At 27.6% G+C, this 13,622-nt stretch overlaps 1 long non-coding RNA gene across 1 annotated transcript; it reads left to right on the top strand.

Annotated features, from left to right (window-relative positions):
- The first annotated feature begins 1,594 nt into the window (after positions 1-1,594).
- On the top strand, positions 1,595-3,479 carry LOC124890260. The gene is made up of 2 exons (XR_007049054.1): positions 1,595-2,315; positions 3,020-3,479. It is a non-coding gene; the product is annotated as an uncharacterized LOC124890260 (long non-coding RNA).
- Positions 3,480-13,622: the final 10,143 nt, after the last annotated feature.

Here is a 13,622-nt window from a genome sequence, read left to right on the forward strand (position 1 = left end):
GAGATTTATCCCTATTTGACACTATTACAACAAAGGTGTTTTTATACTAGTACAAAAGTATCTATAGACACGTAATTTTTTACCCTCCCTGAGTTTTAACCTATTTTTCGGCATTAAATATTTTTATTTTCGTCCAATATTTATTTTAACTTTTATTTCATTTTTAATAATTTTTAATCGAAAATAAATAAAGTTACATTTTTGAGATATTTTTATTTTTATTTTTATTTTAAAAAAATATGAAAAAATTAAAATATATATATATATTCTTTTTTAAATTTTAATAAATAGGCTAGTAGTTTTAGTCTTATCTTAATTATATTATTTTAGGTTATTTATAAACTTTTATTATATTTTCTTAAATATAAAAATTAATTAGTAAATATTCTTGTATTATTATTATTATTATTATTATTTATTTATTTATTATTTATTTTATATATTTTATATATTTTTTTTAAATCTTATCCTAAACTACCCCAACCTCTCCACATTTTTCTCAACACCCCACATGATATACAACCTCCCCCTCCCACATCTCTATATAACACAACACACACGGACACATTTGGAGAAAAAAAAGAGAACACCATTTGTGGAAAAAAACTGACAGAAAGTTATGAGCCAAATCATGAATAAAGTTGTTTAAATAATTTCGTACATTATTTAGTGTGTGTTGATTAATTCTGTGCATCTTTATTCTTCATGTGAATTGTATGGTTAAGTCACCAGGTACATAGATCTTATACGTAGATTTGGGGTTGGACATACTTTTTTGGTTGAGTATAAGTTGTTAGATTCTATTATATGAGACAGTCCCTATATATATATATAATATAATATATATATATATAATATATATATATATATATTACGGGAATTGTATATATTCATGCCCATTTTCGTTTCACTATCCAAAAAAGGTGGTTTCAACCTTAAATGAAAAATGGTAGTAGTAGTAGTAGGGTTAGGGCTTCAATAAACAATAGTACTACTATCTGTTACTCTACACCCATACCCCATAGTCATATTGATAACTATAATGACTATTACTACGTAGATTCGTACTACTTACTATTTTTCTATATCCAGTGGTAGTGAATTAAGTGATATTTTTTGTAAAGGGTCATTGTTACCTTGTATTTTCAGTGATTAAATTTGGAAAGAAAGAAGGGAGTAGAAACAAGAAGTGAAAGGAAGAATCCACAAGGAGCGAATTTGAGATTTGGTTTTCGTTCGAGGTCCAAACGTAGTTTCAATCGATATTTGATTTATTTGTTTTTTTCAAAAGATTGCAAGCGAACTGAAAATAGTTGAGGTTCATATTTATCTTCTATTTCGATAAATTGGAGAAATCATTGGCTTCATATTAAAGATCCATTTCTTAACGTTATTTGACTTATTTCATGTTTATTAATGTGATATTATCATAAAGTTGCTACTCTTTTATAATGTATAATCTTCTTGTTAGTTTATTAATTTTTTCTTATTCTCGTGGGACGTGGCACAACAATTATGATAAGCATATTATTTTTTATGAACTTTCACGCTTTAGTAATCACTAATGGCGATAAAAGTTATTCATTATAATAAGTTTTTTAAAAATAAATAATAAAAAAAAATAAAGTATGGTTTAGTAACACCAAAATATGGGTTTTGAAATCTTTTCAAGTTCTACTAGGTGAACTGTTGTCATTGAAAACAAGAGACGAACGAATGCCTTTTAATGGTAGATAAGTTTTAGGCACGTTTAATATATTTGTCTTGATTAAGAATGCGAAATACGCATCTTTTTAAGACATTAAAAAATAATTCGAGGATGCAATAATGCACCTCGATAAAGAACGTCCTAAAAATTAGTTAACTTTCACTAGCTTAATACAAGAGGTATAGACAACAGACATTAAAGATGAGCGATTTAAATCCTGCAAACATAATTTATCCAAAATAGTTAAAGCTAAGTATAAGTTGATAAAAGAGACCGTGCTTAAACCACGGGACTCAAGGGGTGCCTCACACCTTCCCCTCGGTCAACAGAATTTCTTACCTGGTCTTCTATTTCCGCAGATCAATAAAGAGTCATTTTCTTTTGATTGGGGATTCAATAAGGTGACTTGGAACACCATAACTCAATTTCAAGTGGCGACTTTGTAATTAAAATAATCCCTATTCAATAACGTCACTTTAATTTAAAAAAACCTTCAACTCAATCCTTGGACGAAAAAGGGGTGCGACAGTATCAAGAGTAGATGAATATACCATCGTTGTCGGAAGCCATGTGAATTCCTCTACTGGATGCATTAAGAAGTATGAAGGTAAATCTATGACTGCACAAAATATGCTACGCTATTTGTTTAAAGCTCTTATAGGAACCAGATAGTCATCAACGACGCTAACCATGAAAAAATAAAAAATTTCATACATTTAATTATGGATTTTGTCTTTTAACTGCTTAAGTTTGTAGTGAATGTGAAATAGATTACAAATGTTGAGGCATGAGATTTCACTACAAGAAAAAGTGTATATAATCTAACAAACTAAACCATGAAATAGCAAAGTAAAGTGCAATATCATCTTGTACTTGGAAGTTGAGAAGCCCTAATTAATCAAGTTAGAAACGAAGAAAGACAGTAGTCGCTTGCATTTTTGCTTACTATTTTAGGCATATAAGGTAAGATTTAACTCTTCTCAAATTGAACGGTTAAAGTTTTCACACAAAACACAAAATTTCTTCAACTAAAAAATATATAAATACACTTTATCCATTACAGTAAGATTACCAACCTAGAAAGTCATTTTTCAATATTCTTGCATGTGTTGCTTGTATCTTTCCTTGTTATATCAAAGTATATCAGTGTAGCATTGATGTTGCTCTCTTTAAGCGCAATTAATTTTTTATTGAGATAGTGTAGTTAGAATATGAGGAAATTAGAGAAGATAAAGATAATATCAACTTAGAACATTCTATAAGTCTTAAGTTGATTTTGGATTTCTAATCATTGCAATCTTTTTTTTACAGCATATTACTCTCATCAATGAGCGTACATACACCAAGAAAAAAAATGTTGAAGATACTTGCAGTTAGATGGAAGTCATGAGAGAACCTCAAGAAAATCACCTTGAAGTTGAATCAACCGAGCATGAAAGTCCACTTATAGTGTTTGATCGGTCAAACTAAAGCTAACACACTACTGGCCAAAAGATAAAATTTCAAAACTTAAAAAGCCAACAATTTGGTATAGTGTCAAGGCTAGACATCAGATAATGTTTCATTTTTTCTTTTGAAGAATGGTATAAAGTGGAGGTGTATTGGATCCACTGATGAATAGAGAAGAAGCAGTAGTGTGGGAAGACAATTTTGATTTTGTTTTCAAAAATATCAAACTAAGAAGACGTGCGTGAGTGGGAGTTTTGAGATTTGCTAAGACGTGGGATACTGGGGTTTTAATTATCCTATTAATATGATGGCAGTTTAGGAATTTTGAGTACTAAACTTAAAGAAAAAAACTGAAACTAATTTTATATTTTTAGTAATTTTTTTCATTTATGTTTATCTAAATAGTGTAATATCTGATACTGATTTTTTTTTCTTATATGTGAAACTGTTTTTTTTCTTATTTAATGTTTTTTTCTTATGTATTGTTTGATTAGTTTACAAATCAAATTTTAAATAAACGTTTGTACTTGAATAATTAAGATATAAATTAAATTGAAATATGTTAATTCAATTAAAATGTATCTTTAAGTTTATTAGTTGATATAAAAATTTAATAACTTCTAATAATTTAAAAAGTTCTTTATAAATCTATTTTTGTTATAAAACAATAAAGAACAAGAAGAAGAGTAGAGAGAATAGAGAGAGTGGTTCTTATTTTTCTCTTGAGGGATGAGAGATCATCAGATTGTAAATACAATGAACAAAAACCCTCTATTTATAGGGGAAATTTACTCCTAGTTGAGTAAAAGACGGATACTTCAAATCCTAATAGATATCAAAGTAGATCTTGATAGACATTCACTATAATGTAAATACATATATAACACTCCCTCTTGAATGTCTAATTGGTAGATAATGTGCCTCGTTAAAACCTTACTAGAAAAATCCAATAGGAAAAAATATCTAGCGAAGGAAAAAGAGTACACATCTTTAATAATATGCATTTCGGCTGCCTCATTAAAAACCTTACAAGGGAAACCCAGTGGGACAAAACCTCGTAAGGAAAAAAAGTACATCGCGTATTAACTCCCCTAATGAGAACATCCTTGACCTTTGCATCTCGATCTTGTGCAACATTTCTTGAAAGTTGCAATTAGAGAAGATTTGGTGAATAAATCAGTCACATTGTTAGTTGAACGAATCTGTTGCACATTAATATCATCATTCTTTTGTAGCTCATGTATGTAGAAAAGCTTTGGCAAAACGTGTTTTGTTCTATCTCCATTTGTGAATCCTCCCTTAAGATGTACTATGTATGCTGAATTATTTCTGTATAAAATTGTGGGTAGATTGTCATATTTCACACCACATTTTTCTCTAATGAGATGTATCATGGACCTCAACCATACATATTCTCGGCTTACTTCATGAATAGCTATTATCTCAGCATGATTCGATGAAGTGGCTACGATAGATTACTTTTATATCTCCAAGATGTGACAGTACCACCACATATGAACACATAGCCTATTTGAGACCGAGCTTTATGTGGGTCAGATAAGTACTCATCATCAACATGACGAATAAGCGGGACTGCAATCTTTAGAATAAAACAAGCTCATGTGTTTTATCCTATTTTGATGTCTCATAGTAGGAGCAGAAATATATCTTGCTAAAAAATTGACTGAAAAAGCTATAGGCCTTATAGTATTTGCAAGGTACATGAGTGCATCAATTGCACTAAGATATGGTACTTCATAACCAATCCAATTCGATATATTTCGAATTTCAGCAAATAATCTATTGCTTTGAAAACTCTCCAAGAGTTCCAATGATGTTCAAGCAATAAGCTTATACAATATAAGGATTATAAATAAGTTTCCCAGAAACTTTTTATATGCTTCAAGCAGTTTGAATCCTTAAAAGTTTTCACATAAGTTTTGTCAAGTGACAATATTCAACATTTCATGAGTGAAATCTTCAAGTGCCTGGACTGCAAATCAAATAAGTTTTACGCTTACCAAAATGCATCCTTTCATGTCACTTGATAAATGTTTCTACGTCAGCATGCTTAAATAAACATAGAATTCAGATCCTCGTAATCTTTCACAATATTGCACCAATATTGTGTCAAAGATATTGATGATGTATTATTTTGTATCAGTTCACAATGCAACATAACATTTTGAGATCTCATCACTTCATTATTTTCAGGCACATGAACCTTACATAAGGTTTCATGAAGTGTTATGTCGTAGACTTTTCAAGAGTTCATTGCCTTCTTATTATGATTATTTGCTCCTTAGTTTTAAATGACTACTTCATTTGGAATCGATTAGTCTACCACGCGTCACGCATGCATAGATTCTGTCCTTTAGGAACACAAAATAAGAGCATTTGCGCTTAATATGAGATGTTTTCGGCATTTGACTTGAATTATCTTTTGGATGAGGATCTGGTGATAATTCCTAACATATTTCATTGCGTTTATAATCTCCCCCTTATGTTAGGAAAACTAACATACATCCTCTACTTCTTTGAGGAATCTATCGTTGTGCATTATGGTATATTCATTAATCGTATACCGCACTTCAAAATTATTAGATGGAATAATTAGTTCCCAGCCTTGAACCAATTAAGAGGGAAGAAATAATCATAATTTATTGATATAATGCATACAAATGCTATTGTAATATATCATATTTCAGACCAATACATTAAGTTTTGTTCTCTTTAACAATGGTTTAGATATTTATCGAAGACATTCAATGCTAAACCATCACCATCAAGATGAATTATCTTGATTACACAATCTGAAAATTATGCTCAATTTATATTGAACAAGTAACTTTATGAATGTCAAACGTAGGTTGACCATGAATGTATATGTGATCATCTTATTGATGCATCTTTTCAACATATCACATGATAAGTGAACAGGCCCTTATTCACCTTTTATAATTTTCAGATTTGTAGGGATCCAATCTCAATATTAGTTGGTCCACCAACTTGTCATGAGAACAAACGACATAAACAATTCTTAAAGAATCTTCTAGTTCTTCAATACATGCACATCTTCGAGATGTCACAATCGCTCATATCAATTTATGAACTTTTATTCTAGTAAACTCCAAGTTTACCATGACATGTACTTTTTCTTTAGTAAATTTTAGACTTACTATTACATGAATAAATTTCAGATTTACTACTTCAGAAGTAGATTTCAAAATTATTCAACCTCTTTTGGAGGTGAGTTGTGATACAATCACAATTAAGTGCACGTTTGCATTAATAAGTTTCTCATTTCCCAGGAATGGAATATAATCGTGCCTTAAACCTATCAAATTATGATAGCTTATAACCTCTTTCAAGATTTTTCTACTTCAGAATCAAATCGAGGCATACATATATTTTTCTCTAGCATATCTTATAATCATATAAGCGTGTGAAAATTTCATCACTTTTGATGATCATTATTATATTCGTGCATTCAATCACTTGTCTTCTTTCAGACATATTATGCACTGCTACCACATACACCTCAAGAATGAAGTAAGTTGTCATATTTTAGACTTATCATATATTGCTACCACATTCATTTCATGCAATGGAGTATATTCAATGGGTCGAATTTCATGACTTTTCACCCAATACCCATTATTTTGCCTTAGCCATTACAATATCATCAACATGGTGTATTGAGATTAAAACTCAATATTTTATTCATATAAAGGCGTCTTAGGCATAAATTGATGGGACTTGGACCCAAATATTATCATCCATTTTGATAATATTGTTCTTGATGAATGAAGTTAAAACGTAAATGGTTCCAAACCAATTATTTTTTCTCAAATCCAACAATAATTATATCATTAATAGAAAAATACAAATAACATAAGGAATTACTAACCTTGACCTTTAGATTTATAATCTCACCTTATTTGGCAGAGTCTCGTGCTGATAACGTGTTATGAAATAATAAAGAACAAGAAGAAGAGTAGAGAGAATAGAGAGAGTGGTTCTTATTTCTTCACTTGAGGAATGAGAGATCATCAGATTGTAAATACAATGAACAAAACCCCTCTATTTATAAGGAAAATTTACTCCTAGTCTGAGTAAAAGACGGATGCTTCAAATCCTAATAGATATCAAAGTAGATCTTGATAGACATTCACTATAATGTAAATACATTTATAACAATTTTTAATATGTGCACGTTATTCTTATTTAACCTCCCAAATTTTTATTTGAAATAGAAAATATTTATTATTTATTATTTTACATTAAAAAATAATAATTAATTTTACCTAACCTGAGTAATTTGTCCTAAAAAGTACCACATGGCATTATCCTATGCTGCTACTTGGAAACTATCTATGCAAAACTTTCTTGCTATTTAGTATATAACTAGTATACATACTCGTGCGATGCGCGGATAAAAATATTATTTATGATCGTTTTGGATTGTGTTGTTCGAGCATGTTAAATCATATTACCTTAAACAGAATCTAATTATCATATTGTTCCTTAATGAAATAACCCCCTCCCCCTCCCCCCAACCCCAACCCCCACCCACACCATTCCATAGACAAAGCTATACACATAGTGACGATGAATCATAAAATATTGAAATTTTTTATATTTCATATTTTATTTATTATGCTACTCACTATTTAAATTTATTATTAACTTGTTAATATAAATTTTTAATAGCTTATCACTTGGCATAATGTAGTTATTAAGTGCTCTTTTAATTAATATGAAATAGATATATTAATTTTGTTTACTTGTGACTTTTTTCATTTTTAAATTTTTATTCTATTATTCACATCTTTTCTATATAAAATTTATAGATAGTAATATATGTATTATCTAATTACTACATTATATTCTCAAAATTAGTTCAAAATATTACCTCACCCCACCCCCACTCCCTCATCTTTATATTTTTCGTACTGTATTTAATTATTTTCTCTTGTATATCTTGATATTTATGTTCTTGCTTATTTCAAAACATACTGTATTTAATTATTTTCTCTTGTATATCTTGATATTTATGTTCTTGCTTATTTCAAAACATACAATGCTAATTTAAAATTTAAGTTACTTAAATTTTTATATTTTGATATTCCTTTAATTCATTATTTATCAAAATTTTAGTTACTACTTATCAAAACTTTAGTTACATTGTATGTATTATTTAAAATTCGACTTTTTATAGTTAAAAATACTTTTTTATCCAAACTGAAAGCTACACCCTTCAAACTTTTTACACTATGATTGTAACTTATATTCTAGTTTTGTCTTGACTAATAGTTATGTGTTATTTATACTTGCAAATAACTTACCAATTTGCTTAATATTCTTACTTATTATTTTTTTTAATGTATTAATAAATATGTATTTTTCTAATTCTTGAAATTTAATTTATTTCTTAACTTGTATGGTTCATAATTTTTTCACTGTTTGAATTTATCTATCATACTTTATTTTAAATTATAGCTTTATGTTACTATAAAATATAAATAGTGATATAATTTGAGTATTTTTTAAAAAATTATAATTTTATATTATTATTATATATATAAATAAAAATATTGGTTGATTGTTTATCTATTTAAATTTCTTTAATTAATAAGTTTTGTATTACATAAAATTAGAATTGTGAGTTTTTCTTTTTATGCGTAACATAAAATAAAATGAAATATAGAGTATATTTTACCAATATATATATATATATATATATATATATAAGAAGAAGACTCTAATATAATCTGATTTAATTTTTTAGGAGTTCTTATTGTTTAAAATTTACACTAAATTCTTATTTAAACTAAACACTTCACATCTATTGCAGATAATTTTATCTCATGTTCACTTTTAATTTATTTTAATTTAGATTATTTAAAAAATTATTACCTTTGTCTCTAGGATTAAAAATAATTTAATATTATATGGAACTTCTCAAAAATGAATGAAAACATACTACTTGTTATATAATATAAACGATGTGAAAAATTAGTAACAAAAATTTATTCATAAATATAATTAATTACAAGTAAAAAATGGAGAAAATAGATAAATTAAATTTATTTGATAACCCCATAAAAAAAGTAGGTATGTAAATGTAGTATTGTTCCAGAGTCGTCTTTATGCTTAAGAGAAATTTATTAAGATAAAAAGTTGTGACATAATAATATTCATGCACATACAAATATATTTACATTCATTTTTTATGAAACTGATCTAGTAAATCTCCTTTATATATTTTGAGTCTCCATTGTACTTGTTGATTTCTCAAATATTCATTTACATTTTTTAAATATTTACGTACATCATATCTGTGAAACTTCAGATTCCTTAGATGAATCCGTGATTAAAAAATAAATATAATATTAATAATAAAATAATTAAAAAATAAATTAAGCATAAAAATATATATTGATAGTTATTCGGAGAAATCTGATAATGAACATCACCTGTAATTCTTTTATCCATGATAGATACATCTATGATAAAAGATAAATACAATATTAATCATAAATACTAATAAATAGTTAAAAAGCTAAATTAAACATAAACGACATACCTTGATTGCTACTCAGAGAAATCTTATGAACATTACCTATAATCTCTTTATCCATGATAAAAATACTCTATAACAAAATATAAATATATATTCCATATAAGTGATTATTACTAAGAAATGATAGTCCATTCAATCAAATAAAAGACATTTCATAAACATACTAACAAAAACAAACAACTATAGCAACTACGTCAAAAGTTTATTCCATATTGTTCTTTAGAGTGTATCTTCATTGAAGATATAAACACATTACAAATGTATCATGCTCATTGAAAAATTATAATACTGACATCAACAATAAGTTTTTAACTTTCTTTGTTATATTTGTTTCTAAATTTTTTTAATAGTATTACACATAAATATAGGATAATCGAAGAAGCCCTCCGTCCACATAAACTTATAAATTAAGAATTACATGAACACAATAAATCAAAATTTATACCAACTTAAATTTAACAATGAACAAAATGAAGAAAAACAACAAAGAATGATTGCACATAGAATACACCAAATAACTATTGATTGCCTCTAAAATAAATCAACTTCATAATGACTAATATATATATATATATATAAAAAGTTGATAATTCTTTGCAATAAATAAATGTTTATATCTAAATGATAATAGTTAGCGACCTACTTTCAAGTTTCAATATGTCTACTCACCTAGGAGGAGAAAAAGAAGAAGAGAAAATATTAATAGTAGCAAGAACATATTTTTGTGGAATGATGAATGTTGATGACTTTATATAGATAACGCTTTAAATTTGAAATTTCAAAATTGAAATAGTCAACTTATTGATAAACTTAAATTCAAAATCAAAATGAAACTACAATTATCTTATTAGATGGAACATGGATGACCTATGGCCGATAGGTTTCTCTGCATTTATCTTTCAATTGTTTGGATTTAAAATCGTCCATTTTTTTCAATTAAAAAAAGTAAAAATCAAATTTAAAATGTGCATTTGCATAATTATAGATTTATTATTATTATTATTATTATTATTATTATTATTATTATTATTATTATTATTATTATTATTATTATTATTATTATTATTATTATACTGTACTACTACTACTAGCAACAGTAACACATGTGTAATATTATTATTACTTTTACTATTATTTACGTATATATTATTATTATTATTATGATTATTGTTATAAATGTATTTACATTATAGTGAATGTCTATCAAGATCTAATAAAATTTAATTGATATTTATCAGGATTTGAAGTATCTGTCTTTTAGTCAGAAACTAGGAGTATTTTTTCCTATAAATAAGGGGTTTTATTCATTGTATTCTCAATCAAAAATCTGATGATCTCTTATCCCTCAAGAAAAATAAGAATTACTCTCTATTCTCTCTCTATTCTTCTTCTTCTTTGCTTTATATTTCATAACGTGTTATCAGCACGAAACTCTGTCAAACAAGGTGAGATTATAAATCTAAAGGTAATTTCAAGGTTAGTAATTTCTTATGTTATCTGTCTTTTGTTACTAATAATATAATTATTGTTGGATTTGAGGAAAAATAATTGATTTGAAACCATTTATGTTTTAAATTTATTCCTCAAGAACAATATTATCAAAAGGGACGATAATATGTTGAGGTTCAAGTCCCATTGATTTATACCTAAGACATCTTTATATGGGTAAGACGTTGAGTTTGAATCTCAATGCACCATATTGATGATATTATGATGGCTAAGGCAAAATAATGTGTTTTTGATGAAAAGTCATGAAACTTGTCCATTGACTATGCTCCATTCCAAGAAGTAGATATGGTAGTAATATATGATAAGTCTAAAAGATGACAATTTGCTCCATTCTTGATGTGAATGTGGTAGCAATATAGAGAATTCTCTCTATCATATTTATGCCTCGATTTGCTCCTGAAGTAGCAATATCATGAAAGAGGTTATAAGCTATCAAAATTTGATAGATTTAGGGCATGATTATATTCTATTCCCAGAGAATGAGAAGCTTATTAATGCAAACATACACTTGATTGTGATGATATCACAACTCACCTCCGAAAGACGCTGAATAATTGAGGAGGTTGAATAATTGAAAAGAGTTATTTTGAAATCTACTTCTAAAGTAGTAAATCTGAAATTTATTCATGTAATAGTAAATTTGAAATTTACTAAAGTAAAAGGTACATGTCATGGTAAACTTGGAGTTTGCTAAAATAAAAGTTCATAAATTGACATTAACAAATGCGACATTTCAAAGATGTGCATACTGATTATTGAACAAAGATTGAAGAATTAGAAAATTCTTCATTAACTTTTAATGTTTCTTGTTCTCATGATAAGTTGGTTGGGCCAACTAATATTGGGATTTGATCCCTCAAAATCTGAAAACTATAAAAGGTGAATATGGGTCCGTTCACCTTTCATGTGATCTATTAAGATTCATCGATATAAGATGATCGCTTGTACGTTAATTGTCAACCTGCAGTTTGACATTCATAATGTTACTTGCTCAATATAAATTGAGTTAAGAGAATAATATTCAGATTGTGTAATTAAGATAATTCATCTTGATGGTGATGGTTTAGCATTGAATGCCTTTGATAAATAGTTTAACTATTGCTAATGAGAACAACGTTTCATGTGTTGGTCTGAAATATGATATGTTGCATATAATAACACTTGTATGCATTAGACCAATAAATTATGATTAATTCTCCCTCAAAGTTGGTTCTAATTCAGGAATCACACGTTGTCCATCTAATAATTTTGATGTGCGGTATATGATTAATGAATATACCATGATGCACAAAGATGGATTCCTCAAAGAAGATGGAGGACATATGTTAATTTTCATAACATAATGGGGGAGATTATAAGCATCTATGAAATATGTTAGGAATTATCACCAGATCCTTATTCAAAAGATAATTCAAGTTAAAGCTGAACGCATCTCACATTTAAGTTGCAAGTGCTCCTATTTTGTGTTCATAAGGGACAAAGTCTATGCATGCGTGAAGTATGGTAAATCAATAGATTCCAAATAAAATAATCCTTGAAAAGGATAAGGAGAAAATAATCATAATAAGAAGGCAATGTGATCTTGAAGAGCCTATGACATAACACTTTATGAAACCTTATGAGAGGTTCAGGTACCTGAAAATAATGAAGTGATGAGATCTCAAAATGTTATGTCACACTGTGAACCGATACAAAATGATATATCATCAATATATTTGATACAATATTATCGCAATATTGTGAAAAGTTACGAGGATCCGAATTCTACGTTAATTTAAAAATGTTGATGTAGAAATATTTATTAAGTGACATGAAAGGATGCATCTTGATAAGCATAAAACTTATTTGATTTGCAATCCACTCTAAGATGTCACACATGAAATGTTGAATATTGTCACTTGACAAAAATCTAAATGAAAATCCTTAAATTAGATATATAAAGGTAATTCAAGTAGATATATACGTTGAATTTAATTGTTAAATTTTAATTTATATTTAAAATTTTATATAATCGCAAGTAAGAATAAATTTTAGATACATACCACAAATATATATTATTTATATTTATCAATAATAATAATAATAATATAGTTGGAGAGTAAAGTTTCTTTCTTATGCAGGAAGATTGCAACTGATCATAAGAGTCCTAAATAGCATTCAATCTTTTGGTTCCCAAATCTTCCCTATCCTCAAGAAAGTCATAAAGTAAGTGGAAACATTGTGTAGAAGTTTCTTATGGAATGGAGACAATCAAGCAAAAGGTAAAGCACTCATTTCTTGGAATACATTATGCAAACCAAAGTCAACAGGTGGCCTCAACATAACTGATCTTAATCTGTGGAACAGAGCAGCCATACTAAAACATCTGTG

The sequence above is a fragment of the Capsicum annuum genome, unplaced genomic scaffold (assembly GCF_002878395.1).
Source record: "Capsicum annuum cultivar UCD-10X-F1 unplaced genomic scaffold, UCD10Xv1.1 ctg1489, whole genome shotgun sequence".
Classification (NCBI taxonomy): Eukaryota; Viridiplantae; Streptophyta; class Magnoliopsida; order Solanales; family Solanaceae; genus Capsicum; species Capsicum annuum.